This window comes from Mustela erminea, chromosome 21, assembly GCF_009829155.1.
Source record: "Mustela erminea isolate mMusErm1 chromosome 21, mMusErm1.Pri, whole genome shotgun sequence".
NCBI lineage: Eukaryota > Metazoa > Chordata > Mammalia > Carnivora > Mustelidae > Mustela > Mustela erminea.
Window position 1 is genome coordinate 29,353,236 of NC_045634.1, and position 23,684 is coordinate 29,376,919.

Below are 23,684 nucleotides of genomic sequence, written 5' to 3' on the forward strand. Positions count from 1 at the left end.
CAGACATAATAGTGAACAAAATATGCAGAGCAGTACACTCTGCAGGGATCCATTACTAGGAGAGCCCCACACAGAACCACACAATACATTGTTTGAGAATATGCATATGTTTTGAAGCTATACATAAAAGCAAAAGGATAATTCATACAAAAATGCAGGATGTTGATTATCTTTGCAGGGAGGGTTAAAGACGAGACATGATTGGGAGAGAAAGCTATACTAATTAAGCTGTTAGGGTACACATGGGTGTTCATTATATTCAAACATTATGCACATATTATATGTGCAATGATATATTATTTCCTTAAGAGATGTGGTTACTATTTTATATACAATAATATGTTGATACACAAATAATATGCATAATATAATGCATGATCTATATTTATATATTATAGCCATAATATATAATACTATGTTATATATGTGCAATGCTCTTATAAAAATTTGGAAGGTTATATATCTACTCTAGGGATTGGGGATAATTTCTCATTCAAAAATGGAAACCCACAAGTGGTAGTAAATATATTTTGTCTAAATAAGTATCGTCTTTTTTGAACAGCAAATGATGTCATAAACAAATGCGACATAGGTAGCTATATTTCTTAGGAAAAAAAAATAACTTTTCCCCTATTGCCTAACAGAAATATAAATCAAAATGGTTAAGGAGAGAATTAATCCACAATAAGAAAATAGAATAAAACATGGGAAATTCAGGTTTTAAGCACTGGCAGTGCAAGAAAGATTTTTGGCAAGATCAGAATACATATTTCATTTACTTTCATTGATTCCATCTATAAAGTTCAACTACTATAAAAAGTGTTCTGACATTTCACGTGCTGAGACAATTCCATTCAAACAGAATGACCAAAAAAAATCACATGCACACACACACACGGAACAAGGAGAGATGATTTGCAACAATTACAGAGAAAACTTTTCTCAATTCTCTGGAAGAAAATAACACAAAAAAATCTAACGGCAAAAATTAAATACCAGAATTATATTTAATTAATGGAGATTAAGAGCCGCAACTTGGGTTTAGCTAAAGCTAGCTCTCTGATGATCATAGCTGGTCTCTAATTGTTCAAATTTTATGCCACTTCTATCCTGATTAGCATCACTTAAGTAAGAATTTATCAAATCTTTCTGTCAATTTTGTCTGAAAAATTACACAGAAAATTTCCATTGATATCATAGAAATAGTTGCTTTTCATTATCAGAATGGAGAAATGGGGTTCTTTACAGTTACCCATATGTGACAGTGGAGTAATTGTTTTCTGGGCAATAAGTGACCGACTGCTCATTACTTCTTATCTAAACTCTGAAGTATAACATCAGGTAGTTTTCAATAAAGCATAGTCTTCAAATACCCCAGATTTGGAAGGGAGGCTGAAGGACAGGGAGGCATGTGGGTTTGAGATATGTTTTTCCTGTACCTACATAAGAATAATGGAAGGATTTCATCAGTTTGTTTTAGGGCTGAGAATGTTAACTATTTACACTGACTCTGATATATAGCCTATCTAATAATTTTGAATTCTTCAAAGTTATGTCTGAGGCATCTTTTTATCAATGATTGGATACTTGGCATTTCTTGGATTACACACACACACACACACACACACACACACACACAGAGTTTTATATCTTCTGGATCACATTTTTTAAAAAAATTTGCCCCCCATGAATATTTATTCTCACTTTAATGTGGGGGCATCAAATCCACACTTTTATATAGAGCACAAACATCACTGAATTACAGAAAAAAGCTTATGTGTCTTTCAGAGAGTTGTAGTGAGTTGATTTTAAGGAGAAAATTAAAGCATGTTCCACTGTCCATATACTGGATGACCTAGTAGCTTTGACTTGGTCCTCTGGACTTCAACTTCCTTGGGTGGATGTACTGGGCATCCTGCCAACCCCAGCATTTGGGATGACAAATTCTGATTACACTGAACCCTAAATAGTCAGAGGTCCTCAGTTCAATCCAGTTAGGCCAATTTTATTTTTAATGCATCTATAAAAATTATCTTCTGAAAATAAGCCCCAGACAAAATTTCTTTGCTGCATAAGTATAAACAAAAGTTACTTTGTGGTTCTATATGGCTCTGTGTAATTCAGAGATTATTATTCTCTCTTCCCCTTTTAAACTAAGCCTTAATATTGTGGGGATAGGTGTGTCACACAAAAAAAGGGGTCTCAGCACTCTGACAAGTGTTCCTTAGCTACAAAGAAAAAATTCTGAAAGATGATTATTTCTTTGGGATGTCCTGATGTTTTTGTTATAAAAATATTACCAGAAGTACAATAATTTTAAGAGAATAAGAAGACAGACACACAGCTGAAATAAACAAAGAGCTTTTAAAAATCAACAATAACAAAACTGACCATTTGATTGAAAAAATGGGTAAAAAGTCTGAATAGACACCTTACCAAGGAAAATATATAGATAAGATGGCAAATAACATGAAAAGATACTCAGCATCTTACATCATCAGGGGATTGAAATTAAGACAACAGTAATATATTGCTACACACCTATTAGAATGGCCAAAATTCAAACCAGAGAAGACACGATCCAATGCTGAGGAGGATTTGGAGAAAGAGGTACTCTTACTCACTGCCGGGGGAGTTGTGAAATGGTACAGCCACACTGACAGGCAGTTTGGCGGTTTCTTACAAAATGAAATATACTCCTACCAGCAACTGCTCTGCTTGGCATTTTACCCAGATAAGCTAAAAACTATGTCCGTACAAAAACCTGCGCACAGATGTTTATGGGAAGCTTTTTTTCATAACTGCCAGTGGCTGGAAGCAACCTACAAATCCTTCAGTATGGGAATAGATAAATAAATAAATAAACTGTGGTACATCTAGGCAATGCAACCTTATTCAGCATTAACAAGAAATGAGCTAACAAGCTAGGAAAAGCTTGCAGGAACATGGAGGAACCTTAAATACATATTATGACATATTAAAAGCCAAGCTGGAAAGGGTAGCTGCTGAATGTTTCCAACCATATGACATTTTGGAAAAGGTAAAACCACAGAGACATTATAAAGATCAGTGGCTGCTAGGAATTAGAGCGGAGGAAAGAATTAGTAGGGAAAGCACCAAGGATTTGCAGGACAGTGAAACCATTCTGTGTGATACTTAAATAATGGATATAGGTCATCAGACCTTAGTGTAAACCCACAGAATGGGCAATACCAAGGGCCAACCCTAATATGAGCTATGCAATTTAGCTGATCATGATGCATCATTTTAGGTTCATCAATTGTAACCAATACACCATCCTGGTGAGCGATGTTGAGAGTGGGAAAGCCTGGATATTTTTGACATTCAGGAGATGTTTGCTCCAAAGGGATATTGATATTTAGGAAGCCTGGACTGATTTTCTGGTCAATGTGGGTACAAATCTGAAACTGTAAAAAACAAAGTCTACTTTAAAAAATGACCAGTGACCTCTGAAGGGCATTTTGCAATGTTTTTAAAACTATGGAGGCTCATTCAACAACCAACGCTGCTATAGTTTTGGGTTATAGTAGAATAGGGTCATTTTTCAATTCATAACTGACCAGACTGAATCCTATGAAATCACTGGTTTCAACTTTTTGACCTTCAAAAAGGGCAGCTCAGTATGTTACAATTCAATAAAAAAGAGCACCTAAAAACTAGTGTTACTCTGACCAATGTAATTATCTGTTAAACTTCTTTCAAATCCATTTCCTACCATTCCCTGGATCCCACTTCCTGAAATCACTTGCTAGTCCTACCTCACACTTGAGTCTGATCAGTATTTTCCTTGAAATTTTATTTATAGATTACCAGAATGTATTGAATTTTAATGTACACTGCAGATAAGAATATTTCAATCTCCTATCAATTCCTGGTAACTTATAAACTTTTTGATGCCGAGACAACACTTTCTCTGTATTTCATCATCTATTATTTTCCTAGTTACAACTAGCTGCTCCCAGTGAATACTCAAAAAAAGATATTTTAATGACAATTGATGGCTACAACATCAGAAGCAATAACTACCTCTTGCTTTCAGGGTAAAGCAACAGCAAAGAAGTCCTCCAGGGGACCGGAGATGCCATACATACAGCCTTGACCAATCACACAGCCATGTGCAGGCTGGACCAATCACCTGAGCCACGTGACTGATAATCATAAAACTCTTCACTCTGAATGTAGCATCTGTCTACTACTTAAGAGGACACAGAGAACATTCCCTGTAATGCCCAAAGGCTGTTTCTTGACATCTGGCAGAAATTTCTCTACCCGTGTTTTGAGGCCAGAAGGTGACAGTTGAGAGAATGTTTGACAAGAGTGCACACTATCACCACTTTAAATCTGAGCGTGATGATGAGAATATCAAGATCATCATGAACTATACTAAACCCTTGCAATAAACATTTCTCCTGACTGTGGAATGCTATTGAAACATGACAATTGTTTTTTTTTTTTTTCCTTAAGATTTATTTATTTGAGGGAGAGAGAAGGAGAGAGAGAGCCTGAGCAGGGGGAGGAGCAGAGGGGACGCAGACTCCCCATTGAGCAGGGAGCCCAGTGCAGGGCTGGATCCAGGGCTGGATCCCACAACCCTGAGATCACAACCCCAGACCAAACCAAGAGTCTGATGCCCAAATGAGGGAGCTGTCCAGGCACCCCTAAAATGTGACACTTCTTAAACTACTTGGAAGAAAACTATTGCATTTGATATAGAAATTTAGCAACATTGAAGTCCATTTATTATAAAATAAGAGTTTTTTTGAAAAAAAAATTTTTTTATAAACATATAATATTATTATTAGCCCCAGGGGTACAGTCTGTGAATCGCCAGGTTTATACACTTCACAGCACTTACCATAGCACATACCCTCCCCAATGTCCATAACCCAACCACCCTCTCCAGACCGCCCCCCCCTCACTGCCACTCTCAGTTTGTTTTGTGACATTAAGAGTCTCTTATGGTTTGTCTCCCTTCCGATCGCATCTTGTTTCATAAAATAAGAGATCTTATGGATGACACGTAACTGGGCTTTTTATATTTTATCTATAACCCAAGCAATGCACAAAAACTATCATTTAGAGATTTTAACATCATTTTAGTGTATTCCAATTCAGAAGTTCTCATAGTATTTGAGTTTCTGTATAGTGTGTTAAAAAGTGAACACCATAGTGTTTTAACCACAGGCTCCCGTCTTATATATATATATAAAAATAATATGTTTAAATATTAAATCATACCCTGAAACTTGCATTTTTCCCTTTGCGTGGAATTACTGTATCTTTCACCTAAGGGAAAGGAATGTTCTCGATTGTTTAAACATCATCTCCAGTAAGAAATATGTTAATGTTAGAAAATATTTTAAGGGACAATTAACATAAAGTCCATTAGCTACAAGCCACCACCTCCCAGAGAGAAATGCACACAGACAGTAAACAGGGAGCACGAATGAATGGATGGCTTTGTTAAGCCCGTGCTTTCCAAGTTCTGGATTGACTTCTGGCTTCATCTCTTAACTCCACTCAGTCTCTGTCAGTGACCCTTGGCCGTCTCCAACTACTCAAGCTGCAAACAGACTAAAACCAATTTGTTTTCCTTATGTTTTTAAAGCCACTAGCCTGGTATGCTAATTAGAAATAAATCGCTTGACCCATAAAAGAAACGGCAGGAAACCTGAAATGAAGGCATTATCCAACACTTCATGCTCCTTAGTGATGCCATTTTAAATATTTCAGACAGCCTATAAATAATTAAAACTTCACCACAGCAAATTATGTCCTATTATGCAAATAAATAGCCTCCTCCCCGGTTTCATTAAAGATTCTAAATGACAAGCTGAGCAGTTTAAACATAGCAAGGTATTGCAGTGAGGCGAGAAATCTTTCAATATTTTTTTTTAATTGTTAGTGCCAAGTTTCATGTGGATTTTTACTCTAACACTTTCATTTGCATGAGCAAATAAACCTTTAATAAACCTTTTGTAAGTGGAGGAAATGCATCATTTAATTAAATTTGATTTGTTGTGAAACTATTGTGCCTCATGAATATTTAAAAACCACAAACGTCCTCTTTTACTAAAAAGAGTAACACTATATTAAGGAAGGGATCGATGTTCAAGAAATTGACACTGTCTGAGAGATTGAACATAGAAATTCGTCAATAAATGCTGCGGGTAAACTTTTTAATAAAACTGACAGACCTGCCCATTATATGATTTCAGTAGCATGCTTACAACTACTGCCTTCATGTCAAGTGTTAGGTATAGTTTTTTAAACTGACAATATTAAAAAAAAAAAAAAAAACAGACAAAGTCTACATGTTTCAAAATTCATGTGTCAAAAACTTTCAGTTTTATTTTTTTGTTTCTTTAAGGCATTTCCTTCATGCTAAATTAAAAGAACCCCAAGGTTCATATAGTTGGATACGATTACTGTAAAACACTGCAGGGAAAATTAAAAAACTACTTTTAGTTTAAAAATGCTCTATATATCATACAGAAATGCCACTGAATAGAGAAATGAGCTCTAGTCGAAGTATATAAATATCTTTGCCCATAAATGATTCAAATATTACATTCTCTGAAGCATATGCCTCCTCACATTTCAACTTTAACTAAAACATTATAAACATCAAAGGAAATTCTTCTATAATTGTTTTCCTGGCAATCGATTATCAAAGCAATGTCTGCATGTTCTAACATGGTTACAGAGCATTGATAAGAAATGTGACTTTCTCTCACACAGACTAGAGAGTTTTATAAAATACCCCCTATATGGTGTTTATTAACAACCAGTAAAGGCTATCACAGGTTGGAACAATGCGTTACAGGTAGTGGAAGATTCTGCTTGCATAAATTCTAAATGAAAATAGGTGATTGATCTTGGAAAAATTAAAACATGTAAATGATAAAATTATCAGTTATCACTACTAACATGAATATGAATAAGCCCCACGATATCTCGATTTTAAAATGTTCTGGTAAATTATGTCAGTTATAAGTCGAAAGTACTCTTTGATCTTGTTAGAAAATCATTTTGATGTTATCGTGATTTTTGGAAATCCACGGAGGTGTCGGGACAGCCAATAGTTAATGCAATATAATGCTACCTGTTAAATAAAGAAATAGTTCAATAATCAAACAAACAAACAAACAAAAAGAGTGGCTTAGATTTTGCCAGTTTCCTCAGACTTACAGCCATCATCCTAACGCCTTCACCAAAACCTGATTCCACTCATTTATTCCTCATTCAGCTCTCAGAAAACGAGTTCCCCCTCCTCTACGGTTAATCCTTCAATCGGCTTTTCATTCCATTGCCTTGTTTCCCCTCTAGGTAATTCCTCAATCATAAGGAACTTGGCTCTCTTCTATTTTCAACTTCTCTTTGTCTGCCAACTCTCTTAATTCTCTCTTCCCGTCCAAATAAATGAATAAACAAACAAATCAATAAGTGAGCCCCAAAAGACAAATGAGATCAAGAAGGAAAACTTGCCCTTTGCTCTGTGCTCCTGGACCAGCTACCACTCGTTTCCCCTACTCTCTGTTCATAAATTCCACATTAATACACATTAATATTTTAACTTTCTAAATTTTCACTAAGTACTCAATCCACTTTAAATAGCTTCAGCCATTAATACTGCCATGGACAGAGTTTCCTTCAATGATCTGCTTTCTGAAGCCCGCGTAACACTGTTCTGAAACTCCTTGTGGTTTCTGAAACTCAGCAATTCACAGTATTTTTTTTTAAGATTTTATTTGTCAGAGAGAGAGAGAGAGAGCAGCAGGCAGAAGGAGAAGCAAGCTCCCGCTGAGCAGAGAGCCCCATGTGGGGCTCGATCTCAGGAACCTAGGACCATGACCTGAGGTGAAGGCAGAGGCTTAACTGACTGAGCCCCCCAGGCATCCCAGCAATTCACAGTCTTGAGAAAATGTCTTTCTTGGTTTCCCACATGACTCTTCCCCTGTCTCCTTCCACCTTCACTGCTTCTCTTTTGTTCACACGTCTCTTTTCTGGGATTATGGTCCTGTCTCCTAACTCTACTCTGAGGTGACAGACTCTATTCACATGGATTTAACAACCATTTCTTTTTTTTTTTCCAGTGTTCCAGAATTCATTGCTTATGTACCACACCCAGTGCTCCATGCAATACGTGCCCTCCATAATACCCATCACCAGGACCACCCAACCCCCCCATTACCCCCCCCCAAATCCCTCAGTTTGTTTCTCAGAGCCCATAGCCTCTCATGGTTCATCTCCCCCTCTGATTTCTCCCAACTCACTTCTCTCCATCTCCCCATGTCCTCCGTGTTATTCCTTGTGCTCCACAAATAAGTGAAATCATATGACACTTGATTCTCGCCGCCTGACTTATTTCACTCAGCATAATCTCCTCCAGTCCCATCCATGTTGATACAAAAGTTGGATATTCATCCTTTCAGATAGAGGTGTGTATATGGACCACATCTATTTTATCCATTCGTCCATTGAAGGGCATCTTGGCTCTTTCCACAGTTTGGCAAGTGTGGTCATTGCCGCTATGAACATTAGGATACAGATGGCCCTTCTTTTATTTTATTTTATTTTATTTTATTTATTTTTATTTTTTTAAAGATTTTATTTATTCTTCAGAGAGAGAGGGAGAGAGAGCGAGCACAGGCAGACAGAATGGCAGGCAGAGGCTGAGGGAGAAGCAGGCTCCCTGCTGAGCAAGGAGCCCGATGTGGGACTCGATCCCAGGACGCTGGGATCATGACCTGAGCCGAAGGCAGTTGCTTAACCAACTGAGCCACCCAGGCGTCCCCAGATGGCCCTTCTTTTCACTACATCTGTATCTTTGAGGTAAATACCCAGTAGCGCAATTGCAGGGTCATAGGGTAACTCTATTTTTAACTTTTTGAGGAATCTCCACACTGTTTTCCAACAACAACTTCTATAAGGCCCCCATTTCTCTGTCTGCTGTTTTGTGAGTCTAAATATCCAGCTGCCTGTCCAAGAATGTTTGTTCCTTAAGTCTCTAAAATGTCTTAATTTCATCCTGTAAATACCTAAAAAAAAAGAAAAGAAAAGAAAAGAAAAGAAAGAAAAGAAAGGAAAAAGAAATCTGTCTTCTTCTCAATGTCCCAACTACTGCCTGTGAGTCCAAGATCTGGGGAATACAATGGAAGTAGATGGACTGACAAATGGGAGAAGTAGCTACATACACAGATAATCATCAACTGATCTGGCCTTCAGCATTTATAATCTAACAAAAGACCCAATCAGTTTCTCTTTCCCTGGCCGCCCTTTGCTGATCATCTGCTGATGACAGTGATTTCTTACACTGAAAATCTTCTCTGGCTATTCTTTTGAGTAAAATTTTTAATTGTTCCCTCTCATGCACAGAAAAAAAGTTCAAATTTCTTAGCATGGCACACAGTATCACCAAAACTAGACCCACTGTTTTGTATTTTGGTTGTCTTCTCTCCACCCCTACCCCCATCTGCTCTGTTGGCGTGCTGAGCTCCCAATAACCCTCTAACTCCTTCTCAGACCCTGCCTTTACCAAGAAACTTCCCTTGAAACGCCATATATGGAGTTAATCACTATCTTCTCTGTAGGGCTTCTGTCCTTTCATTGAACATTTCTCACAACCCCACCACTAAGCAATCAATTGTTTCCATGTATTTCCACCAACTAGACTGAGAGCGTCTTGTCTTCATATACTCAGAACGTAGCCTGGTGTCCTCCGTATGTATCACAGATTCTTTACTACCTGATCTAAAATTAAACTGATCTGATTATGCATCGTTGGTTACTGAGACAAAACAGAATAGTCAAATCCACAAAAGGAAGCAAAATACAGAAAAGAGGAAATTCAGTGTTATTTCATAATACCATGAAAAAAGCACTGGTTTTGAAGAAAAAGTGACAAGGATTTGAATCTTGATTCTGCCCCTTTCTAGTCTTCAGGAAACCACTGGATGTCACTGAGGTGTAGCTACATCACCTGTAAATGTGCAAAATAATGCTTTATAAAAACTTAGATGTCACGTATAAAAATCTGTCCAATGGGACCTGATAAAAAACAGTCACTGGAAACCAATGGTATCTACTAGTATTATTTTAGATTATTTTACAGTGATCCCCCCAAAGAAAAAAAACCTCTTACTAATGCTATTTGTTGGTTAAATTGCAAAATTACATATTCTCTGATTTGGATAAAATTTAGTGTCAATTAAGTAGAGCCTATTCTCTGAGAGTTAACATAGTAATCTCTAGATCATATTTATATCTCTTGTTATGATTGAATCCACCCAGTTATTTCTACAGCCTCATTTTTTGTTTGTTCACTTGTTTGTTTTTATATGAGAAAGGGACTTTATTAAATAGACAGATATGAATATTTAGGATCACTGGAAAAGCAGGTAGGAAAGTAAGAACTGGAAGGTTCTTAGAAAGGTAAAGAAATGTTGATCCTTCTCACATATTGCTATAAAACCATAAGCCAAGAATTGAACTGTTATAATGTAGTATAAATATAAATAATTATTACTGATAATAAGGCTGAGATCATGCCAGTTAATGGAATTAGTCATAAAATGTTATCATGTGCTAGAGTATGAAGAATACAATCTCAAGTTTGGCTGACAATCGCACATTGAGGAAAAGAGTGAAAATACTATTTGTCATAATCTGTCTGTTAGACTAAGACAAACTGAGAGTCTGCACTGAGGGGAATTCACAAGAACTATTTAAAATACTTGTCTTAGCATTAAATAATTTATTTATCCTCCAATTTACATTCGACCAGAGTCAAACACTAGTGTTTAAGCTAGTAGACCTACCTTAGAATAGATTTTATTTGTGTTGCCTGTTTGTTTCTTTTGTGGTTCACATTTTTATATTAAAAATCACTATAACTTTAATATTAGTGCTACTTTCTAGCAAATACGATAGCTTTATACTTCTTCAGGCTGGCAAACGAGCTGCTGTACAATGAAAACCTAAATTTTATGACAGTTTAACTTGACGAATTTGATTTCTCATTTCTGGCAATGGTTAATTGCAGGTAATTCTGGCGTTCACTCTGTATTGTCACGCGGGGAAGCAGGCTTCTGCCATCTGACAGTTACATGTTTCTTGAGGACCTGTGCAATGAGTCAATGGATGGAGAAAGCAGAAGAAAGATGAGGGGTATGGCGGTTCTCAAGGCAAGGCCTAGAAGTGATGCCTGTCATTGCTTCTGACATTCTCGGAGCTAGATCTCAGTCACAAGCTTAACGTGGACTTAAAAGGGATGAGGGGAGGTACCTTACTTGCTTAATAACGAGAGAAGTAAAGCACATCACGTTAACCAGGTAGGCAAACTTTCTTATAATGGTTAGTGTTTTTTTTGTTTTCAAATCCAACCAAGTCATGCCTCACAGCTTTTTTTTTTTTTTTAAAGATTTTATTTATTCATCTGAGAGACAGAAAGAGAGAGAAAGACCACGAGCAGGAAAGAGAGGCAGAGCGAGAAGCCGACTCCCTGCTGAGCCGGGAGTCAGACATGGGGCTCATCCCAGGACCCAGAGATCACAACCTGAGCCGAAGGCAGACGCGTAACCATCTGAGTCAGCAGGTTCCCCATACTTCATAGCTTTAGCAATGACACCCTGGCTTATCATTCTACTCTCATATTATTACTTGTCGCTTTTAAATAATGATAACACTATCAATAATTGTCTCATATTATAATAACATTTCATATTATTTTCATATGTATCATTTTATTTAAGCCTCAAAATATTCTCTTAAAGAACAAATGATCTCAATTTCGTAAATAACAAAGACTAAGAGAGTTCTAAAATAAGGTTAGCAGTCGAGAAAAGGCAAAAATTGTTTTTTCAAATAGTTCTTGTGGTAGATGAGTAATCATTTTTTTCAATGCTTATTTTATGTTGTATTTCATGAACCATGGAAACATAATTCTTATGTAAAAAGTGAATATACTTTAGATGAATATATCTTTAAAAATATTTATTTCTTCAATATAGTAAAGGTTTTATACGGAAAAACCCACAGCCAACATCATACTCAATGGTGAAAAACAGCTTTTCTCCTAAGGTCAGAAGCAAGACAGGGAGGCCCACTCTCACCACTTTTCAATCAACATAGTCATGGAAGTCCTAGTCACAGCAATTGAACAACCTAAAGAAATAGAAGGCATCCTGATTGGTAAAGAAGACGTCAAACTCTCACTATTTGTAGACGGCATGATACTACATACAGAAAGCCCTAAAGATTCCACCCAAAATCTGTAAGGACTGATAAATGAATTCAGTAGGATTGTAGGATACAAAATCAATGTACCGCAATCTATTGGATTCCTATACACTGAAAATGAAGCCTCAAAAAGTCAAAGTTAAAAAAATCCCATTTACAACTGCACCAAAAACAATAAAATATCTAGTAATAGACCTAACCAGAGAGGTGAAAGACCTGTACTTTAAAAACTATAAAACACCAATGAAAGAAATTCAAGATGACATAAAGAAATGGAAAGACATTGTGTACTCATAAGTTGAAAGAACAAATATTGTTAAAATGTCTATACTACCCAAAGAAATCTACAGATTTAATGCAATCCCTATGAAAATACCAATAGCAATTTTCACGGAACTAGAACAAACAATCCTAAATCTGTATGAAACCACAAAATACCTCAAATAGCCAAAGCAATCTTCAAAAAGAAAAACAAAACTGGAGGTATCACAATTCCAGATTTCAAGTTCTATTACAAACAGTATAGTACTAGCATAGAAATAGATAAATACATCAATGGACTAGAACAGAAAACTCAGAAAGAAACCCATAATCATATGGTCAATTAATGTTTGAAAAAGGAGTAATGGATATACCATGGGGAAAAGATACTATTTTCATCAAATGATGATGAGAAAACTGGACAGCCTACATGCAAAAAACAGAACTGGACTACTTGCTTTTACCATACACAAAAATAAACTCAAAATGGACTGAAGACCTAACGGTGAGACCCCGAATTCTTAAGAGAGCACAGGCAGTAATCTGTCTCACATCAACTATAGCAATATTTTTCTAGCTACGTCTCCTGAGGCAAGAGAAATTAAAGCTACGTCAGAGCACAGTTTCTGCACACTTCAGGAAACGATCAACAAAACTAAAAGGCATCCTACGGAATGGGAGAAGATATTTGCAAATGGCAACTCTGGTAGAGGGTTACTATCCAAAATATATCAAGAAATTATAAAACTCAACACCCCCAAACCAAATAATCCAGTTAAAACATGGGCAGAAAACATGAACAGACATCTCTTCTTCTTTAGAAGACATACAGAGGGCCGAAAGACACATGAAAAGATGCTCAACATCTCTCAACATCAGGGAAATATAAATGAAAACTACAATGAGCTATCACCTCATACCTGCCAGAATGGCTAAAATCAAAAACACAGGAAACAAATGCTGGTGAGGGTGTGGAGAAAAAGGAACTCTCTTGCACTGTTGGTGGTAATGCAAATTGGTGCAGCCACTGTGGAAAACAGTATAGAGGTTACTTAAAAAATTAAAAATAGAGCTATAATCCGGGAATCCCATTACTAGGTATTTAGCTCCCAAAATACAAAAACAAAACAAAACAAAACAAAACAAAAACAAACAAAAACAAAACAAAACAAAACAAAAAAACACTAATTCAAAGGGATACATGCACCTCTACGTTTATTGCAACACTATTTACAACAGCCAGACTATGGAAGCAGGCCAAGTTGTCCATCCATAGATGAATGGATAAAGAAAATGTGGTGTGTGTGTGTGTGTGTGTAATATGCAATATTATTCAGCCATGAAAAGGAAAGAAATCTTGTCTTTTGCAACACCATGGATGATCTAGAGACTATAATGCTAACTAAACAAAATAACTCTGAGAAAACAAGTAGCGTATGATGTCACTCATATGTGGAATTTAAGAAACAAAACAAATGAGCCAAAGAAAAAGAGAGAAACAGTGAAACAGACTCTCAGCTATAGAGAAGAAACTGTTACCTTAGGGGAGGTTGGTGGGGCCTGGGGGAGATTGTGGATGGGACTAAGGAGTACATTTATGACAGAACATAAAATAAAATGATAAAAAGTTTACTCCACGTCAATTTTTCTCTTAATATAATCATAAGGGCATGGCATTATCTTTACATTAATTATAATCTTAATAAATAAATAAGTTAACAATCTTAATAACTACATCTAATCTTAATAAATATACACTTAAATAGATAGGCTTTCTTTTTAACCTATGGATGTCTCTGAGAAGAAACTTCAGAGTAATATGTTAAAAACCGTTAGAGATTACAATTATACAAAAAAAGTCACTTTCCATTTTGAAAGACAGAACCCTTGGGTTTTTTTCTCTTTAGCAAGGCCAACTTTTACAAACTGCATGAAATAGTTTTTATATGTTAAATAACTTAATAAAATGGAACCATCTTCACTTCTAATTTTTTGTGTGTTTAAATGAAGTACTTTAAGTTAAAATTATCCTGCCTTTTCTCTTTTGGTAATTTAAAAATGCATTTCTGTTCTTGATGGTGCCTTTCAACTGCCCGCTATTAATGCTGATAAAAAACACTGCATTTTAAAGTTATGCAGATTTTTCCTTTACTCCAGAACAAAAGTCAGGAAATATGATCAGAAACTATCACTGATATATTTGGCATTTAAGTATTTAGCAGGTTTCTCCCTTCCTGAATTGAAATAATTACTTCGGAAATTGTACTGCATATAAATAGAATATTTTAAAGTGTGGCTAACCTTGACATATTTAATTGAGCTGCTTATTTTTAAGTTTTAGTTTTCTTGACATAAAAACGTTGACTAATTTATAACTGCTTAGAAATCTTTATACATTTATATATTTGTTCTTGAGGATTAGCAGTCCGAATTTACTAACTACTGAATTCTCTGCCCTGTTTGTGTGCTAATTTTAACATTGTCTTCCTTGAGATTCTTATTTTCCTGCTTCTATTAGTTTATTCACTTACTCTCATCTCATTTATGATACATTTTATAAGCTGCCACAAATTCTGTCTATTATGAGATATAAGTACTTAGGTAAGCCTAATTTCCTTTAGCAGATCCAAAATGATAAATTATAGTTAGTCATTAGTAGTCTCTGCATAGCTTATAATGATGCTCTTAGAATATTGTGCTAAAAGGTGAGTAATTCCAGGTTATAATTTAAGAGAATAATTAAACATACTAAGTCGGTCTACTGTTCATTAGGAGTAAATATGTGCACTAAGGTGCTCAAAATATATGTTCCTACATACAAACAATAGATTAAGTAAAACATACTTCTATTTATTTGTAATCAAAAATTATTTGGAATTCCTGGAGATTCATATGCAGTGTATGAAATAATACAAAAGATCCCACATGCCATCTACCCAGTGTCCTCCTGATGACAACCTCTCGCAGAGCTACGTAGCACAATGTACAATCAGCCCTTTGACGTTGATAAATTCAAGATGGAGAATATTTCCATCATCATCATGTTCACTCATTATATTAGTTTCTTAGTGTTGCCCTAAGAACTTACTAGAGATTGAGAGGCTTAAAACAATGGAAATGTATCCTCTCACCGTGGTGGAAGCCAGAAGTCTGGATCCAAGATGCTAGTAGAGCTATAGTCCCTCCGAAGGCTCCAGAAAGGAATCCTCCCCACCTCTTCCAGCTTGTGGTGGTTCCAGGTGTCCCTTGGTTTGTGGCTACATCACACCACTCTCTACCTCTGTCTTCCCGTGACCTTTGCCTTGTTTTTCTCTTTTCTCTCTCTTAAAAAGACACTCATCATTGGATTCTGGGTCCAGCCAGATAATCTAGAATGATTTCATCTTGAGGTCCTTGATTAAATATGCAAAGACCCTTTTCCCCAAGAAGGTCCTGTTTGCAGGTTCCAGGGGTTAGGACATAACCATGTCCATGTTTCTTGGAAGGGGCCACTGTTCAATCCACTCACGTTCCTAGGTTCTATCTTTTGTTATAGTTACACAAGACCCTGAGATTCTGTTAATTCTTTTTTTTTTTTTTCTTCTATTTTTCTCTGTTGTTCAGACTGGGCAATCTTGTTTTGTCCCATTGTCTTCCAGTTCATGGATTCTTTTCTCTGTTTCTTCCATTCTGCTGTTGAGTCCATCCATTAAACTTTTTGTATTGAATATTTTATTTTCAAATGCTCAAAGTTCCCTTTGGTTCTTCTTTATATCTCCTAAGTTTTTCGCAGACACATTCTAATTTGTAAATGCTTATTGAGATGTTTTACCATGCATTTGATCATGGCTGTTTCACAACTTTTCTCTGTAACTCTGTTAACTTGATACATGCATCTATTGTTCTTTTCATTGAGTTTTAGATCTTTCTGAATCTTGGCATGATAAAAGATTTTTTAACTCAAACCTGGGCATTTCTTATTCTAAGATTCTCATTTGAGCCTTCTGTGTTAGTTGGCTTTCTCTGATGCTACTGCGTCAGGAGAAGGAGATGGGCACCATCTCATCACCACCAGGTAGAGCCCAAAGTCTAGATTACCACTCAGTTTACATCATATTCCTTGATAGGACTCTCCATTAGGACCCTATTGATCCCACCTCAGGGGAATGTAAAGAGATGTCTCCCTATGTAATGTCTCCTGTCACCTTGGTGAGGATGAAAGGGGAGGTTTTCCAGTCAGACAGGATGAAAGTCTAAGCTCATCTTTTGGCCTTCTCTGGCATCAACCTAACAGAGCTTGGAGGCACTTCATTACTGACTCAAAAGAGAGGAGCTCTGCATCCCCCACTCGGTATCTCTTGGTAAAGGTAGGGTGTGGCCAAAGGTTTTTTTCTGTGATGTTATGTTGAGTGTTGATCTGTTATATCTCGCTAGGCTCCCCTTCCCTGCTCCTTTGGCTAGAAAGAGCAGGCTTCCATTGTGGAATATTTCTTTCTGTGCCCGCTGGCATTTCTGAGTTGCAGGCTTCTTCAGCAACAAGATGAAAATACGAGGTTAAAAAAAAAAAAAAATCCAGTAAATCACTACCAAGTTTTTCCTTGTGCTCCAAGGTCAATAGCTGGTTTGACTTCTTCTTTCCCCTTTCCAAAGTCTCATGTTTGTTTTATATATAATTTCCAGAGGTTTTAGTCTTTCCTTTAGAAAGGAAGAATACATCTCTGCCATGTTCCTGAGGGCAGATGCCCATTTACACTTATTTTTTAGAATTAGATTCAAGGAGCTCATTTTAAAACAAATGCTAATTTGCTATGTCATATATCCTTAGTGAAATATATGTGTTTTGTTTCTCCATATTTTTGAGTTATTTGTATTAGAGATATCAGAGCTATCTGTTTAGGCGATCACTGAATAGCAAATATTTGTATGTTTTGCATTTGAAAATTATACATTTTAAATCCCAGAATTATTCCTCAGAAAATTATTTAAAGGGTATTATTATCAATCTGAGAGTAGAGGTGGGTTTTATTGGAAAACCATGATCATTTTATCTGTATTAACTTTATCCTACAAGCATTTCACAACGATTGTGAGTCAATAGTTTTTTTTTAAGACTACATGGGTAGGGCCGCCTGAATGCCACAGTCCTTAAGTGTCTGCCTTAGGCTCAGGTCATGATCCCCAGGTCTTGGGTTCGAGCCTCACATTAGGGTCCCTGCTCAGCGGGAAACCTGCTTCTCCCTCTCCCGCATCCCGTGCTTTTTTCCCTCTCTCGCTGTCTCTCTCTGTCAATTAAATAAAGAAAATTTAAAAAAAAATACATAGTCCTTCAATTCACAAACCTTTGTTCCTGGTGTGGAAATATGTAAAGTTTGTTTAGGATTGTTCAAATTAAAGTAGCCATTCTGACTTCAGAGCTTTGCCTGACACCGTTAGGTTTCTAGATTCCGCTGTATGTTTTCTATTCCCCTTACTGAAAGCAATATTTTATGCAACCCTTAGGAAAAAAAGATCAGAAACCAACTCAGAACTGTTGGTGGTGAAGGCAGGGCTTGGGCAGAGAATCATCCCTCAGCCTTATTTAAATGATTAGGGGTAGAGATTAAAAAGTTGGGTCAACTGTTAGGCTCTACTGTTCCTGATACTCAAAGGGTATTAAATGGTGTAGTTTCACAGTTTAGGGGTTTAGCTCCTCTGGGCCTTGGTTTTCTGGGTTAGAAAAATCTCGTTCTTGTTCTCATTATCTTTTTAAATACATATTACCTCCTTCCCTCTCCTGAGCCACTTTCTCTCTTCTGTGCATTTCAGTCTGGTTTCCTTAATTCTCCGTAGGTACAGACCTGCTCGGTGTTCATTTTTCTGTTATCCTTTCAAAATATATCCACTTTAGGCAAGCTTGCTATGTTTTTATATACCAACAAGAAATGACCTGATAAACAATTTGATGCAAACATTTCAATAGCAGTTTGGCAGTCTAGTTTCCAAGGATATATACTGAAAATTCACTCTGAAATCCCTACACTGAAACCCTGTCTCTTATATGTGAAATAAATGCAATTGGCTTCAATTTGAAAAAATACATTTTCTGTAAATGTATTTTGGTACAGATTCTTACAAAAAATAATGTAAAAACTCTACTTTGATGTAGCTGGTACCAAACTCGTCTGGGTTTTAGAAATGATTCATGTATGTGAGTGTGTTTCCAACTTTTTATGGAAAAATGTAAACATATACAGATGAACTTTAAGCCAACAAAGTGTTGACACTCAAATAATCTTGTGTGCTTCATTTCTAATGTTATATTGGTACAAAACACAATTTTTAGAAGAAATTACAAAGGAAATATAGATTTAATGGATAGCAGATTATTCAATTTTCAATAAACAAAACATAAAATTGATAACTATATTAAACACGCCATTTATAAAAATTGACATAACACAAACACCCCAACAGGTGAATGCACAGTGGACTCTAACAGTTGTGGAGGCTGAAGATGGTATTTATGTTATTTTAAAAAATTAAAAAGTTAACTTACAAATGGGGAATAAACACGGAAAAAATTTATCCTAACTATTAAACAAAGAGATTAAGATTATTCTCAATCTTTTGTGTTTTTTTTAAGATTTTATGTATTTATTTGACAGAGAGAGAACACAAGTAGGCAGAGAGGCAGGCAGAGAGAGAGAGAGAGAGAGAGAGATGAGGAAGCAGACGAGGAAGCTCTCTGCTGAGCAGAAAGCCCGATGTGGGGCTCGATCCCAGGATCCTGAGATCGTGACCAGAGCTGAAGGCAGAGGCTTTTTTTTTTTTTTTTTTTTTTAAGATTTTATTTATTTATTTGACAGAGAGAAATCACAAGTAGTCGGAGAGGCAGGCAGAGAGAGAGAGAGAGTGAAGCAGGCTCCCCGCAGAGCAGAGAGCCCGATGCGGGACTCGATCCGAGGACCCTGAGATCATGACCTGAGCCGAAGGCAGCGGCTTAACCCACTGAGCCACCCAGGCGCCCCATGGCAGAGGCTTTAACCTACTGAGCCACCCAGGCGCCCCAATATTAATCTCAATCTTAATATGGACACTTACAATGTCAAGATTGGATGAAATAAGCATTCAAAATGTTTCTAATGTAATTTCTGAACACATAGCAAACGCATAGTACATAAAATGATCAAATAATTTACATTAAGGAGTACATCCTAAAGATATTTAAATTGGACAATGTTTTATTCCCAAAAGTTTTATATTAATTATTCTCTATATCTGGTGGATTGGAACTAACACCTTCACCCATGACCAGCAATAGTTAAACTAAGCAAAAACATACAGTAAATGGCACGATAAGCCTTTGCCCATTGAAAAATACTGTTAACAATAAGAGAAAATAACTCTCATACAATATTAAATAAAAATTATATAATTGTTCTTACATGCGTAAATGACAAAAATCATTTGTTTTCAACAGATGAGATCAGTGATAATATTTATCTTCTTCTCTGCCCCTTTCTGAAGTATCCCAATGCCCTAGAATTCAAGGCTATTGCATTTATAACGTACACTAATCTTGAGACTAAAACAGATGATCTGTTGCTTGAAACAGAGCTAAACTCCAGCGGCACAATAGATGGCTCGCTGAACTGACGTCTTCACACGAGGCAAGTGTCTGCAACACGAAAGAACTCAGATGGAAGAGAGTGAGGCAAGTAAGTGCCAGAAATTTGTAGATGGATTTGAACTTGACTCGTCCGTCAGTTTTAGAAGTGGAGACCATGCATAGAAAAAGAATTCCAAATGAGTAATAACATTTTTGTGTGATGTAGACTGTGTTTCCCGAGCAGGCTCTTGAACTTGACCTGCCTTGAAGAATCCCTGTTGTGGAGGTTTGATCTCCTCCTTGTAGGGATCTCCGGCTCCTGGCAGTGCTGTAGCAGCAATCTATGGGGAGAGCCGCTGGAAGCCAAGCGCAGAGCATAAAAGCTAACAACACTTTGCCTAGCAAAAGATAACTCAATCAAAGGGAAGGGAAGAACAGGGATTTTTTTTTCCCCCAATACGTTTTTAGCAGACAGGCCAGGTTTAGAGAACAAAGTAACATTATGTAGAGCAACACATTGAAACCTCCTAGAAAAGCTATAAGAAATAAACTGCTAACAGTATTACTGCATCATTTTGGAAGATGAAGAAATAAAAACCTAGGTGCTACAATAAAAACACACATGTTTAGAAAAATAATGGACTTTTTCAAGAACACACCTTTTATTTAAGATCGAATCACATTTTTTTGACAGAGAAAAGTAAATGTTTGCATGCATGCTTTACTTTCTATGTGTTTTATCATACATATATAACAAATGTAGTATTATAAGTTTATATTTATAATAAATTTATGTTATAAATTGATAACATACTTTATTTACAGTATACTTTATTGCCTTACTTACATTTTCTCTACAGTTATCTTCTGCAGAAAATAAGTTTGTGCATTTAGGGGTACTTGAGCGGCTCAGTCTGTTAAGTGTCTGACTTAAGCTCAGGTCATGATCTCAGGGTCCTGGGCTCTAGCCCTGCGTTGGGCTCCCCACTCAGCAGGGAGTCGGCTTCTCCCTCTCCCCTGCTCCTGAGAACTCTTTCTCTCTCTTTCAAATAAGTAAATATTTTTTAAAAGTTTGTGCATTTAATATTTGCCTTAATCTTTGTGGTTGGGCCCACCTCAGAGATTTTCATGAATTGATTTTATATATATATATATATATATACACATATATATATATATATATTGAAATATATATATATTTATATTTTTTTACTTTGCATCTTTGTTGAAGAAAAAACTTACATGGTATTTTTCTCACTGACTATATTATAACAATCAAATCTCCAGGGATTAAAGACACATAGGATGCAGGTAAGCCTGGGATTTTGAAGTATTTTCTAGTCATGGAATCTGACTCAATATAAAGCATTTAATCGAAAATTTTTATCTAGAATAATGTTAGCATAGGTGTCGAGTTATATTTACCATAAACTCTCTCCTATAAAACAGTATTGTCCAAGATACCAAAAGCTATCTAACATCATATTTATTAGAGAACAAAAAATAAGTAGAAAATAGTTCCTGCTCTCAAAACATCTATAATGGCATCATGATTTGTAATCATTAATATTCATCCATTGGTTTCCAGAAGAGAACCTCTGTTGTGACTTGAACCTCCTCTATGAATGAAGGATGGTCCAACATCCCCTCTCTCCAGTGCTTTACTCAGCCCTTCCTGAGGGCAGCGAGAGCAACTTACCCCACTGATGGTATGAAGAAGTGTTTTCTAAAGCATGGTCAGGGCTTTGGTTTGATCAGCGGATTAATCTTCCTCCATGTTTCTCTCAACACTTTAATATGAATAATTTTCAAGATTCTTTAAACCAGAAAAACCTCAAAAGGTGTTCTTCTAAGAAGACCTAGTATTATTATATTTTTTCTTCTTATTATTAACAAATAATGTATTATTTGTTTCAGGGGTACAGGTCTGTGATTCATCAGTCTTACACACTTCACAGCGCTCACCATAGCACATACCCTCCCAAGTGTCCATAACCCAACCACCCTCTCCACAGCCCCCCTCCACCCAGCAACCCTCAGCTTGTTTTGTGAGATTAAAATTCTCTTACGTTTTGTCTCCTCTGGTTTTACCTTATTCCATTTTCCCTTCCCCTAAGATCTTCTGTCTTGTTTCTCAAATTCCTTATATCAGTGAGATCACATGATAAAATTGTCTTTCTCTAATTGACTTATTTCACTTAGCATAATACCATCTAGTTCCATCCACATCATTACAAATAGCTAGATTTTCCTTTTTGATGACTGCATAATATTTCATTGTATATGTGTGTGTGTGTGTGTGTGTGTGTAAGCGCACGCGCATGCGTACCACATCTTCTTTATCCATTCTTCTGTTGATGAATATTTAGGCTCTTTCCATAGTTTGGCTATTGTGGACGTTGCTGCTGTACACACTGGGTTGCACATGCCCCTTTGGATCATTACATTTGTATCTTTGGGGTAAATACCCAGTCAGTAGGGCAAATGCGGGGTCGTAGGGTAGTTCTATTTCAACTTTTTAAGGAACCTCCTCAGAAAGCTTCATTTTAATGCTGACCAGCAGGCTCTAAGGGCCGTAGGGCCCATTTCTCAGCTTCTCTATTGGAGCAACGACCAAATAATGCAACAGACTCCCATTTTCATAAGGCTGGTTGGGTAAATGTCTATGTGGTGAAAACAAGCTAACTACAGTTTTAGTGATGCCAGATAAACTAAAAGACATCCAATTAAATTTGAATTTGAGATATATAATGAAATAATTTTAGTCAAATATGTCATAAATATTGCATTGATAGGCTTATGCAAAGTATTGTTCATTGTTTGTCTTAAATTCAAATTTAACTGAGCTTCCAGTATTTTTATTTGTTAAATTTTGTAAGAAGTCTTCAAGATCTAGATTTCAGATAGAAATGAACAGAAGTATCTAAACTGGTACTCTATAACACGTATACAAGATGACTTATATTTTGAGAATACAAATATCATACTGTACTGTAATCACTATCTAACTTTATTAGTTGCATTGCTTACAACTCAGGGGAGAGGAAGGCAGAATAATATGTTAAGTGCTTCATGTTCATAATCTAAATATATTATCACAATCACCCTGGGGGTAAGTACCCTTGCTAACTCAACGGTAAAAATGAGAGTACTCAGGCTTATGCATTTCATCCTTTTCATAGGACATACAGCTACTACCGGCAGGCAAAACTGGCTTTCCACTAATTCTCCCTCACTCCACAGAGGCTGGTCTTAATTGCCATTTGATACTGACATGAAATATTGAGAAATATGCAGAGAAATTAGAGAAGAAGAAACATAAAAATCTACTGCCCTGTGAATGGACTAGCTATTAAAAATTTTAATTGTTGTGTCTTGGTGTTAGAATGAATCAGTTCTTATCTACAATCAATCAATTCATACCATAACTTCCTACAGATGAATTACTCTCTTATAAATTCAAGAGAGCTAACCGAATCACTGTTACCAACAGGGGTCAACATTTGTTCATATTGTTGTGTTCCCAAAAGTCACCACTGAAGACTGCTAAAAATGCAGATTCCTATTTCCTATGCTGAAAGATTCTGTTTCAGTA

At 36.4% G+C, this 23,684-nt stretch overlaps 2 long non-coding RNA genes across 3 annotated transcripts in view; both read right to left on the reverse strand.

Moving 5' to 3' along the window:
* The window catches only part of LOC116581878, a 1,012,116-nt gene that overhangs the window by 802,347 nt on the left and 186,085 nt on the right, over positions 1 to 23,684 (reverse strand). The window lies entirely within an intron of this gene.
* LOC116581879 lies at positions 4,669 to 13,992 on the reverse strand. The gene is made up of 3 exons (XR_004282282.1): positions 13,736 to 13,992; positions 9,787 to 9,790; positions 4,669 to 4,679 (listed from the first exon to the last, which is right to left on the reverse strand). It is a non-coding gene; the product is annotated as an uncharacterized LOC116581879 (long non-coding RNA).